The following is an 11613-nucleotide window of genomic DNA, read 5'->3' on the forward strand; positions in this document are numbered from 1 at the left end:
ACACTAATCCCAAAATAAAATAAAGAGAAAATAAAATGGCACTTTAAAAAAAAAATGGAAAAATGGTAGCAGTAATAATACTGGTTAAAAATAAGAAGGTAGTAATTAAAAGGGTAAAATCAGGTGATGGAAAAAAGAAGAAAAAAATAAAAAAGAAGAAGAAAAGAAAAAAAAGAAAAAAAAAGAAAAAAAATTGGTTTCTTAGTTAAAAGGTGAAAAAAGAAAAAAAAATATTGCAGTAGTGAAGGTCCTTCGGATCTTCTATTCTTCAGTGTGGCTCGCCTTAGACCTGCCAGGTATTCAGGAGAGTGTTGAGTTTCCCTGCGATACACTGTTCCTCTGTGTTGTAAACCACAGTCCTTATTTTAAAGCAAGCCGCATTTGTTTCCCAGACTGCCTTATTTTGTGTTTAGCAAAGAGTCAGTTTGTGGGTCAGCCTCTGGGTGGCAGTGTTCTGGGGTTGGCCTCTGAGGCTATAGGGCCTCTCTGTCCAGTGGAAGTTCACTGCCCAGAGCTGGCTGCGTAAGAGTTACCAGTGCTGTGTTGTTGCTGGGATTCAGAAGCTGTTTCTATTTGCTCTCGACTCCCTCCTTAGTGAGCACGGGGTGGGCCCTGAAGGCTGCCTTCTAGTCAGTCTGCAGCCTGCTTTTTTCCATTAGGGGTCCATGTTCTGTTTGTCACTTCCAGCCTGCAGTCATATAGCCTCGGCTTGGAAATTATGGTCCTTTAGATGCTACCCAAATGTTTCCTAATTTGCTGCAGGGCAGAAAGACCTTATGCACAGCTTCTTCACCAAGTCCTCCTTCCCTACCTTCCACACTGGGAAGGAAACAGGTGGATGCCGAGAAAGATAGAGAAGACAGGAAAATAGCCTCTGATGTCCGCATCCTCTCTGAGAAGGAAGGCTTGGGTCTGAGTTCCAGTTCTCCCCCTCACTCACTGGGTGATCTTGGAACCTATTTCATCACCTATTAAAGATGGAAGGAGAAAAGGAACGTGGAGGGTGGATGGAAGAACAGACGAGAGGAAAGGGGAAGAGAGAAAGAAGGACGAAAGAGGAGGAGGAAAGGAGGGAGGAGGAGTAAATTGGATATTCTCTAAAATATTCTTCTAAGCGTGAGATTCGAAGGTTCTGAAATTCCCAAATACTTTAATCCTTGTGCACTGTGCCTTCTACTTGTCTCATCCGTCCTGCCTGCTTCATCTCCCCCCTCTACCTACTGCATGGGACCATGGTCCCGCTCACTAGGAAGGTCAGGTAAGTCAAGATTAGTATCCAGAATTTTCGCTGTCACCAACCCTCCAAACTCCCAGGCACCTACTAATTGGAGGAGATGAACTGTACTTGAATCCCAAGGAGATAAATGTATTTCTATTTTAATGAAAATTAAACTCTATGGCATCAAGGAATAGTGTTGGCATTTATTATTAACTAGAGGCACGGTGTACAAAAATTTGTGCACTGGGGGTGGGGGGAGGGGAAGGGGGATCCCTCAGCTTGGCCTGTGCCCTCTCGCAGTCTGGGACGCCTCAGGGGATGACCACCTGCTGGCTTAGGCCCGCTCCCTGGGGGATTGGGCCTAAGATGGCAATCAGACATCCCTCTGGCAGCCCGGCAGCCCTTGGGGGATGTCCACTTGCCAGTGGGGAGCAGGCCTAAACTGCAGTCGGACATCCTTAGCACTGCTGAGGAGGCAGGAGAGGCTCCCATCACCACCGCTGTACTGGCAGCCATCAGCCTGGCTTGTGGCTGAACAGAGCTCCTACCATGTGAGAGCACACTGATCACCAGGGGGCAGCTCCTGCATTGTGCGTCTGCCCCCTGGTGGTCAGTCTGTGTCATAGTGACCAGTCATTCCCAGTCCTTCTGCTGTTAGGGTCAGTTTGCATATTACCCTTTTACTATATAGGATAGAGGCATGGTGCATGGGTGGGGGCCGGCTGGTTTGCTCTGAAGGCTGTCCTGGATCAGGGTGGGGGTCCCACTTGGGTGCCTGGCCAGCCTGGATGAGGGGATGATGGCTGTTTGCAGCTGGTCACACCCCCTTCAGGGTGGGGGTCCCCACTGGGGTGCCTGGCCAGTCTGGGTGAGGGGCTGAGGGCCGTTTTCAGGCTGGCGGGTGACTGAAGCTCCCAACCTCTCCTTTTTTTCTTTTTCTTTTTTAATTCTGGGATTTATTTACCTTCTTTGGCTGTCACTGGAGCTGAGAGCCGGCTTTAGCTCTGAGGCTCGGCTCCAGCTCTGAGACCTCGGCTGCTGAAAGCAGGTATCTGGGTTTGTTTGGCTTCTATAATTGAAACACTGTTGCAGCTCCAGGTCTGAGGCCCAGCTGGCTGAAAGCAGGTTTCTGGGGTTTGTTTAGCTTCTATAATTGCAACATTGTTTCTTAGACTGCAGCTCAGAGGCCCACAGCGGCAGGTGGGGGACCTTGGCTTCCTCCATCACTGGAGCAAGCAAGCCTCCTGTTCGCTTCAGCTGCCTGGCTGCAGGCCGCCATCTTGGTTGGCAGTTAATTTGTACATCACCCTGATTAGCCAATGGGAGGCATGTTGGAGGTATGGTTAATTACCATGTTTGTGTATTATTAGATAGGATAATAGATCACGGAGCACCACGCCAGAAGAAAGCGACTATACAAAGGTGGGCTGGTTACAAAAAGTAAATAATCCAGTCATTTATGTTCAACCTGTTTATACCTCATCTCCTGTTATTCCTGAAATATGCTAAGTTAAATTGTTTACATTTTTAAAAATATGTATTTATTATTTATTTTGAATTAGGCATTTCATTCACTTCATCCGAAATGCCAATGTTTCAAAGAGTATACAATAAAAAGTCTTCCTCTTACAATATCTCTCAGGCATCCAGGTCTCCTCCCCTAGGGGCAAACAACACTACTGGTTTCTTAGCATCCACGTTTATAAAAGCAAATATATAGATTTTTAAAAAATATATATTTTATTGACTTTAGAGAGGAATGGAGAGGGAAAGAGAGATAGAAACATCAATGATGAAAGAGAGTCATTGATTGGTTGCATTCTGCATGCCCCACACTGGGGTTTGAGCCCGCAACCCAGGCATGTGCCCTTGGCCAGAATCGAACCCGGGACCCTTCAGTCTGCAGGCTGATGCTCTATCCATCTAGTCAAACCAGCTAGGGCTAAAAGCAAATATATAGATTAAATATACAGATTACTCTTCCTCCCTTGTATGCAAATGATGACCCATCATAAGTTGTGTACATTTTATATCATTTTTTAAAAGATTAACAGGTCACATGGGCTCAGCCCTCATAAATATTTGGCTTAATTTTTAAAAACTTGGGCATATTTTGATTGTCACCATCTGTATTTTTATTTATGTAACAAATGCATGTACTGAGCTTACAACATGCCAAGCACTGTGGCACAGTCTTTGTAAGTATTAACTCATTTGATGCTCATCTATCCTGTGGTTTTAAAGAAATCTTAAAGAAAGACTCCGTTTAGTTAGTAGCTCTCAAGGTGGTTGTACCACCCCCTAGGGGGGCATTTTGGAAACTTGCAGAGGTGTTTTTTGGTTGTTTTGGTGATTGATGGGCACCACTAGGAAGTATTTGGTTAAGAGGTCCTGGAAAGGATGGGACAGTCCCTCATGACAAAGCATTTTCCTACCTTCAGTCTGACTTCTAATGTCCCATTGCATGTTCAGGTAAGTGAACATCTTGTTTATGATTATTCAGTCCTAGGACCTACCTCTGTTCAACATATAAGCACAAAATATTTTTTGCATGGTTTTCACATACACTGAAATTTCCAGGAATGCAACAATGAGGTACATTGAGGGAAGACTGTATCTTTTTTTTTTTTTTAAATATGGAACGCTTCACAAATTTGCGTGTCATCCTTGCGCAGGGGCCATGCTAATCTTCTCTGTATCGTTCCAATTTTAGTATATGTGCTGCCGAAGAGAGCATGGGAAGACTGTATCTTGTTTCACCGGGCACTTTATCATGAATTCTTCACTATTTCCGAAAATCCTATCACTGACAGCAATTCCTCCTGTGGGACTTGAGTCATCAATGCAACACACCCGTATCAGAGCAGCACATGTCTTTGCCAACTCCTCAGTCCACATCACCAAGAGGCTCAGGCTCACTTTTTCTAACCATGGTGTGAAATCAAGAGACAGAGAGACGAGTGTCAGGATATACTTCCAAACACCTGTAAGACTGTTTCAATAAACAGACAGTGACCAATATTAAAAACCAGAGTCGCCCAGGAACTGTGGGGTGTGTGGCTGTTACCCTAGGGTCTGCAGAGCACTGTCCTCAGGAGTGCCTCACTTCTGGGCAGGTGGGAGCGGGGACGTGGTATAGGCAGGACTTCTAAAAGCGAGGGCACAGAAAGGGGCAGGACTAGTCCACATCCCTGGCAAGAGCTGGCCCAGGAAGAAAGGAAGGCCCCAAACACCCAGAGCAGGTGGAGCGGGAAGAGAGGGAGCAGTGTCCTGAAAAGGGACTTGGAGAAAGTGAGGGCAGGGACCTTTGTCATAATCTGAAGGGGGGCCAGGGAACAAGAGGGACCTGTGGGGACTCTGGGGTAGTTTCCCTCCCAGAATCAGCCTGGGATAGCAACCTACCATGAGGAATGCACAGGACACTATGTAGCTAAAGCCAAGGTCAAAGACTTCATAACCTGGTTTTGCAGGTGTGATGCTGACTTAATTATCTCCCTGTACCTGAACAGTCACTGCTTGAATATGACCAAGCAATGGAGATGAAGGAAACAAACTTTTAACTTAAAAAGACTTAGACAACATGTTCATTGACTCTTTAGGGACTTAAATGTAAGATGGGATATTTAGCCAGTACTTTGTATACTTTTCCAGTAAATTTAACCCATAAACACTGGACTATTTCCCTTTTGTGTAAGATTGAAGATGAGATTAACTCCCCTTTTTTGTGTGCTGGGTGGGAAGAGCTGGAGGAACAGAGAGCCTGTGGAATGGAGGATTGTGCAGTACTCAAGCATTTTAAGGAGAAACTCTGCAGCAGCCTTTTTGTGCATTTAATGCTTTGCATAATAAAAGTTAAAAATTCATCATTTAACTTTGGTAGACGATGCACACTATTGGTGTTAACACTCACTGTTTGCTTTCAAAACAACTGGGATATTTTTTAACTAAGCAGGTCATGCATTCTGCCACCCCGCCTTTTCATCTTCCTGTTTCTTCTTTCTTAGTTTCTCCAATTGTCATCGTCACACCACTGACTGTTTTCTGTGCCACTGCCCACGTCTGATTTAGTGCTTGTCTCAAAACACTTTCCTCTGAGTCCATTCTATTCATCCCTTCCCCGAAGTCCTCACTGCTGCCTTTCCAATGTAGAGCTTGGCTGATCTTCCTTCATTGTCTTCCATCCTGAACATTGTTGACTTCCTAGTATTACTCTTCCCCAGACAGTGCTCACGGGCTGCTCTTCCACTCAAATATTCCCCCTGGTCTACTCTTCGCAAGACTGAGTCTTCCTGCTTCTTTTCAACTTCTTCTAAAATCTATTTCTACATTTGTTCTCACACCCACTGCCATCCTTTAGTCCCGTATGAATCCATGATTGAGTCCTACTGAAATATTTCCACACCCACCCACCAGTCTCTAGTTCCTCTGCCATCACTCCGTCCACACCACCATAATTCCTCACCCATGTCTGCATCCCAACAGGCACCATCACTCTTTCACTTTCTTCTCCAGTCCATCCTCAATTTCTCCAGCATGAATTCTTAACAATGTCCAATAGGCCATGTCCAGTGCTTAAAACCACTCAATGGTTTGCTACTGAACTTACAGCAAAACATAACTCCTTAACATATAAATCCCCACACGATCTGTCCCCTACTTACTTCTCAAGCCTCAAGTTACGCCACTTTTTCTTCCATTCACCATTTTCTAGTTATATAAGTAACCATCCTTCTACCCATATGACCCATATATGCTCTGAGCTTTCTTCCACCTTGTGCCTTATGCTCTCTGCATTGAACGGTCTTCTAAACTCCCCACCTTTCCCTTGATGCATGCCTTTTTTGCCTTTAGGTCTCTGCTTAAATGATAGCACCAGAAATACAAACATTCTCAAGGACATGAACTAAAACAGAATCCCCATGAAACTCATGAGCAACACTGAGATGATAAAACGTAAGAATAATATGAAAAGGGAGCTGGAAAACTGAGGAAAGAACTGCGGGCAATATAAATCCCATTACAGACAATAGGAAGAAGAGCTGGCTTTTTGGAAAACTGAGACGTGGAGAGAGACTTGAGAAAGTCGAACAGAATGCAAACAGAACCAAGGCGAAGAGATAAGAGGTATGACGACAGATGTGGAGATGAGACGGCAGAGATCAATTTACAAATAACCAGTGTTCTGAAACCAAAAACATGTAAAAAGGAGCAGAAAAATATATTCAAAAGAGACTAGGAAAAGAACATCTTTCCTGAAGTGAGAAAACGGAATCTGCCTTTATTTGTCAGGTTCTTCAGAGAAACAGGATGAATAGGATAGATAGAGATAGAGACAGAGACAGAGACAGAGACAGAGACAGAGACAGAGACAGAGATAGAGATAGAGATAGAGATAGACAGAGATAGAGACAGAGACAGAGACAGAGATAGAGATAGAGATAGAGATAGACAGAGATAGAGACAGAGATAGAGATAGAGAAGAGACAGAGATAGAGAAAGAGATAGAGATATAGAAACAGAGATTTACATATAGAGGGTGGGTAGAGACAGAAACAGAAATAGAGATACTGGGTGTCCCAAAACATGTATACACACTTTATAGCTTAATTGACATTTCTTTCTTCTCAGCCAGACTAAACTTTGAACAAAGGGAATTCATCCTAAAATGTTGCTGGAAGTTTTAAAACACAGTTGAAGTACAAACACTGATTTTATAATTATTCAAAGTGTGTATATAAGGGTATCTCCAAAAAAGATATATACGCACTTTAACAGCTGATAACTCACTTAATTTTCACTCCTTTTCAGGTTTAACTAATTTGAAGTAATGGATGAAGCCATACTAAGCTTTGAACAAAGAAAATTTATCCACTGCCTTTTTTATGGGGATACATAAAAGATAAAGTTTATGGTACAAAACGGGCAACAGTGGATGCATCGAGGGCACACAAATACCAAATGCAATGATCCTTGATGTTTGGGATTCCACTGCTTCACGTTACCAGCAGGGCCTGGACAGAACAGTCATCAGTTTGGAAACATGCACTGACAAAAAATTGTTCATTTCTGTAGATTCTTTTAAATTTTGAAAATGAACTGTATGTATAATAAACACCGACTCTATAATCACTCAAAGTGTGTTTACGCTTTTGGGACACCCTGTTTATATGACATTTATTGTAGAAGATGACTCGTCTGTTTATGGAGGCTGAGAAGTCCCATGATCTGCGTCTGTAAGTTAGAGACCCGGGGAAGCTGGTGATGTACACTCCACTCTTGAACAACTCAGGGGTTACAGGTGCCGAACCCCCCTTCCCCCATGCAATCAAAAATCTATGTGTAACTTTGCCTCTTGCAAAACCACTGTTGACCAGAAGTCTCACTGATAAAATAGTCAATTAACACATATTTTGTGTTATATGTACTGTATGTTGTATTCTTACAATCAATTAAAACACATATTTTGTGTGTTATATGTACTATATGTTGTATTCTTACAATAAATTAAGCTAAAGAAAAGAAAATGTTATCAAGAAAACCGTAAGGAAGAAAAAATACATTTTCAGTATTTCTTGAAAACAATCTGGAATAACAGGCCTTGGGGGGTAGGAGTGGTGGTAGGTTGAGGGGGAGGAGACAGGAAGAGAGTAAACAACGAACATATACGCATATGTGCACAAGCTACGAACACAGACAGTAACGTGGGGAAGGCCTGGCGTGGAGCGGGGCAGAAAGGGAGGAAATAGGAGACATCTGTAATACTGTCACCAATAAAATAACATTTTAAAAAGAGAGGAAAAAGTAAAACAAGTAAAAAAATAAAAGAGAAAACAACCCATGTATAAGTTCAAACTCGTACTGTTCAGGAGTCAACTAATTCAGTCTGAGTCCAAAGACCTGCGAAGCAGCGGGCAGAGTGAAAGTTCTAGTCAGAGCCTCAAGGCACAAGAAGCAGGAGCACTGACGCTCGGGGCAAGAGAACGTGATGGCACAGCTCAAGCAAAGAGAGCACGTGTCCTTCCACCTCCCTGTTCTAGTCAAGCCCTCAACCCATGGGATGATGCCCACCCTTCACTGGGGAGGGCGATCTTCTTTACTCAGGCAACTGACACAGCTGCTAATACCTTCCAGACGCCATCACAGACACACCCAGAAATAATGCTCACCAGCTGTCTGGGCATCCTGCACCCGACAAGCTGACACATAAATAACTATAGTAGTTACGTTATTCAAAACAGAATACAAATTTATACGCAAAAAATCTTTCAAAACTTATACACATAGAATGTAACTGTTTTGTGCAAAATAAAAACATAATAATAATAGACTGGACCTAAAAAAGATGGGCCAATTAAATATGCAAGAATATGCCAATTAAAGTTAGGAAGAAAAGGAGTGAAGCAAGCAAAGTAAATGTAATTCCTCAAAATGTTTCATTTATTTATAATGTTTAATTTCCTAACTTGATTAATGAAGAAAGTATTTAAAATATTATTTAAAGTTATAAAGGTAGCAACTAGTTAGAAATTAAAAGACTATCTTTAATATGCCCCCTAAAGCAATAAACAATCTAAAGAAGCCAAAATACATGATGAAAGAAAAACATCAAGAAAACAAAAAGGCCAGAAAACATTAAATAGGATTACAAAATTGAAATGAAACAGCTATTATAAAAATCAATGCAAATGGGATCAAAAGCTAAAGCCATTTCTATGCTCTTAGGGACAAATCTGAAAGTAAAAGAATGGCCAAAGAGATACCAAGCAGCTGCAAATCAAAGAAAGCAAGGTTTGCAATGCTAATTTGCAAACCAAGATAAAGTTGAATTCAAGAAGAAAAGCATTATAATGCTGAGGTATAACAGTCATAATTAAGATGTATGTTTCATTCATCTTTACACACCAAACAATATGGCATCAAATAAAAGTAAAAAATGGCAGGAAATAAGAAGATACATTATTTGAAACAAAAAAGTAAGGGGAAACTCTTTAACATTTTTCTTAGTTACTAATGACTTTCATATACTAAAAATAAGTAAATAAACAGACAAAAAAATCCCACTGGATTTAACATAATAGTATTTTCAAGAGTTCAAATATTTTGCAAAAATTGGGTAACAAACAAAATCTCAGTATATTCTACGGGGAAAAAATGGTACATTTTTACCATAATTCAATAAAATCAAAATTTAATAGCAAAGGAGAAAGAAAAATTTCCACTACTTGTAAATATATATCTTCTATACTACTCTTATACCAAAGAAGACCATAAATGTAAAGTAGCTGAAAATAATAAAAAAGTACATTAAATCCTCAGATGAAAACATCAACTTTAAATTCTTTTACTATAAATCATCAAAAAGTAAAACAAACTAATTAGGCATTCAAATCAAGTATTTAGAAAAGTAACAATAAACACAAACAGCAAAAGAAAAGAACTAATAAAGATAAATGCAGATATAAATGAATTAGCAAACAAAACTAGCAGAATTGGTTCTTTAAGAGAAAAGAAAAAAACCCAGAGTAAAATAAACTACTTGCTAGACTAATCAAGAAAAATATAAGAAAGCAAAACCCCCACAAAATTAGAAATAAGAATTGAAAAATAATACACAAATACAAAGGGAGTTGAAAGAATTTGAAACAATATTTTGCACAACTCTAATACATTTGAAAACCTGGATGAAAAGTCACTTATATTTCTGTCCCCCAAGTTCCCAGCCTCCCTTACAACGGGGCCATCTGCTGGGGGGCTTTGGGGAAAGTGTCTGCATCCCTGCTGGACACACGCATGTGCTGGCCTCCCCTCTATTTCAAACACAGATGTACTCCCAACACTGAAAAGCCTGGAGACGCGCACACACCGCCTGGCTGAGCCACAGAATGAACCAACACCCTCTGCCCCCAGCCTTCTCGTTACTGGAGAAAAACAAACTTTCTGTTTGAATCTCTATTACCAAAGTTTTCTATTATTCGCAATAGAATGAATTGTTGACTGGAGCATATACATTGTTACCATGGCAAACAATGCTTTGCATTCATCTTAAACACAGGCACAAAGCAAGGATGCCTCTAAGGCTCCTCTCCTGTATCATTATGCTGGAAGTGTTAACCAATGCAATTAGACAGGCGAACCAGAAATACAAACAATAAAAAGGAGAAAGCAAATTCTCATTATTTCAGATGCTAATACTGACAGAATACCCAAATGAATGAATTAAACGTAATTTAAAAATATAATTTCATAAGATGGCTGGAAACAAAATTAATATAAAAAATAAATGTTGTTACTATGTGAATACAATCACTAAATAATGACTATAATAGAAGAAAATATCCCATCGAGAATAGCAACAAATTGATAAAATAGCTAGAAACACATTTGGAAAAACAAGGCTTAAAACTGTAAACGTGTACTTGTTCTTAAAACGTAATGCTTAATATTTTATGTAAGCTTTTTCTCTATGAATTATAAATTCAATACAACCTCAACAAAAAGAAAACTAGAGCATCAATACTAAAGTGAACCAAAATGGAAGTCATGAAGAAAAACATTAAATGGAACAAAGGGGATACTAGTATTTAATCTTGTTGAAGAAGCAATCCACAAACAAGATAAAGTAGTTCTAATTGTTTATGTTTTAAATTGTGTAATGCAAAAAGTGTTAGAAAATCAAAATAATACTAACAGAAACAAAATAGTACTGAGACAATTTAACACAATTCTCTCAGAAACTGACAGATAAATGAAGACGGAAGTGTCATGGAAAATAGACATTCTATTCAAAACCATGTAATATTTCAAAATATACCATATACCGCAAAGGAGTCTCAGTTCCCAAAGGTAGAAATCATAAATGCCCCCTTCTCTGGCTACACTTCAATTAAACTAAAAATTAATAACTCTAAAACTTTGGGTTTTAAAAATTCTCTTCTAGATAACTCTTAAATTAAAAAGAAAATTAAATTATAGAATATGTACAGCTGACAGAAACCAAAGCACTACAAATCAAAGTTACTGCGATGTGACCAAACTCCTATTAGAAGGAAAACGTATCGCCTTAAATGCGTTTATTGGAAAACGGCGACGCCTAAAAACAACAAATGACTTAGCATTCAACAAGGTTTAGAAAAAGAACCAAATCAGGAAAGACTAATGTAGTTACATCTTATCTGCAGAATAAAATTAAAAGTTGCCGAAATAGAAAGCAAAGAGGTAAACTTACTCAACATAATCAATAGTCGGTTCTTCAAACAGCCGATTCAATGGAATAATCTCTGGCAATTCTAACAATGAAAAAAAAGAGAGAGAAAATATACATAAAAATAGTATAAAACAAATATGAGATAAAATCAAAGTCCAGGAAAATGTTTAGTAAGAAAATAGCTGCACGC

General features: G+C 40.0%; 1 non-coding gene across 1 annotated transcript; it reads right to left on the minus strand.

Annotated features, from left to right (window-relative positions):
- Positions 1-3849: 3849 nt before the first annotated feature.
- On the minus strand, positions 3850-3956 carry LOC118670395. Its single transcript, XR_004972297.1, has one exon. It is a non-coding gene; the product is annotated as a U6 spliceosomal RNA (small nuclear RNA).
- Between the last annotated feature and the right edge of the window lie 7657 nt (positions 3957-11613).

This window comes from Myotis myotis, unplaced genomic scaffold (genome assembly GCF_014108235.1).
Source record: "Myotis myotis isolate mMyoMyo1 unplaced genomic scaffold, mMyoMyo1.p scaffold_m19_p_15, whole genome shotgun sequence".
In the NCBI taxonomy this organism is placed as follows: domain Eukaryota; kingdom Metazoa; phylum Chordata; class Mammalia; order Chiroptera; family Vespertilionidae; genus Myotis; species Myotis myotis.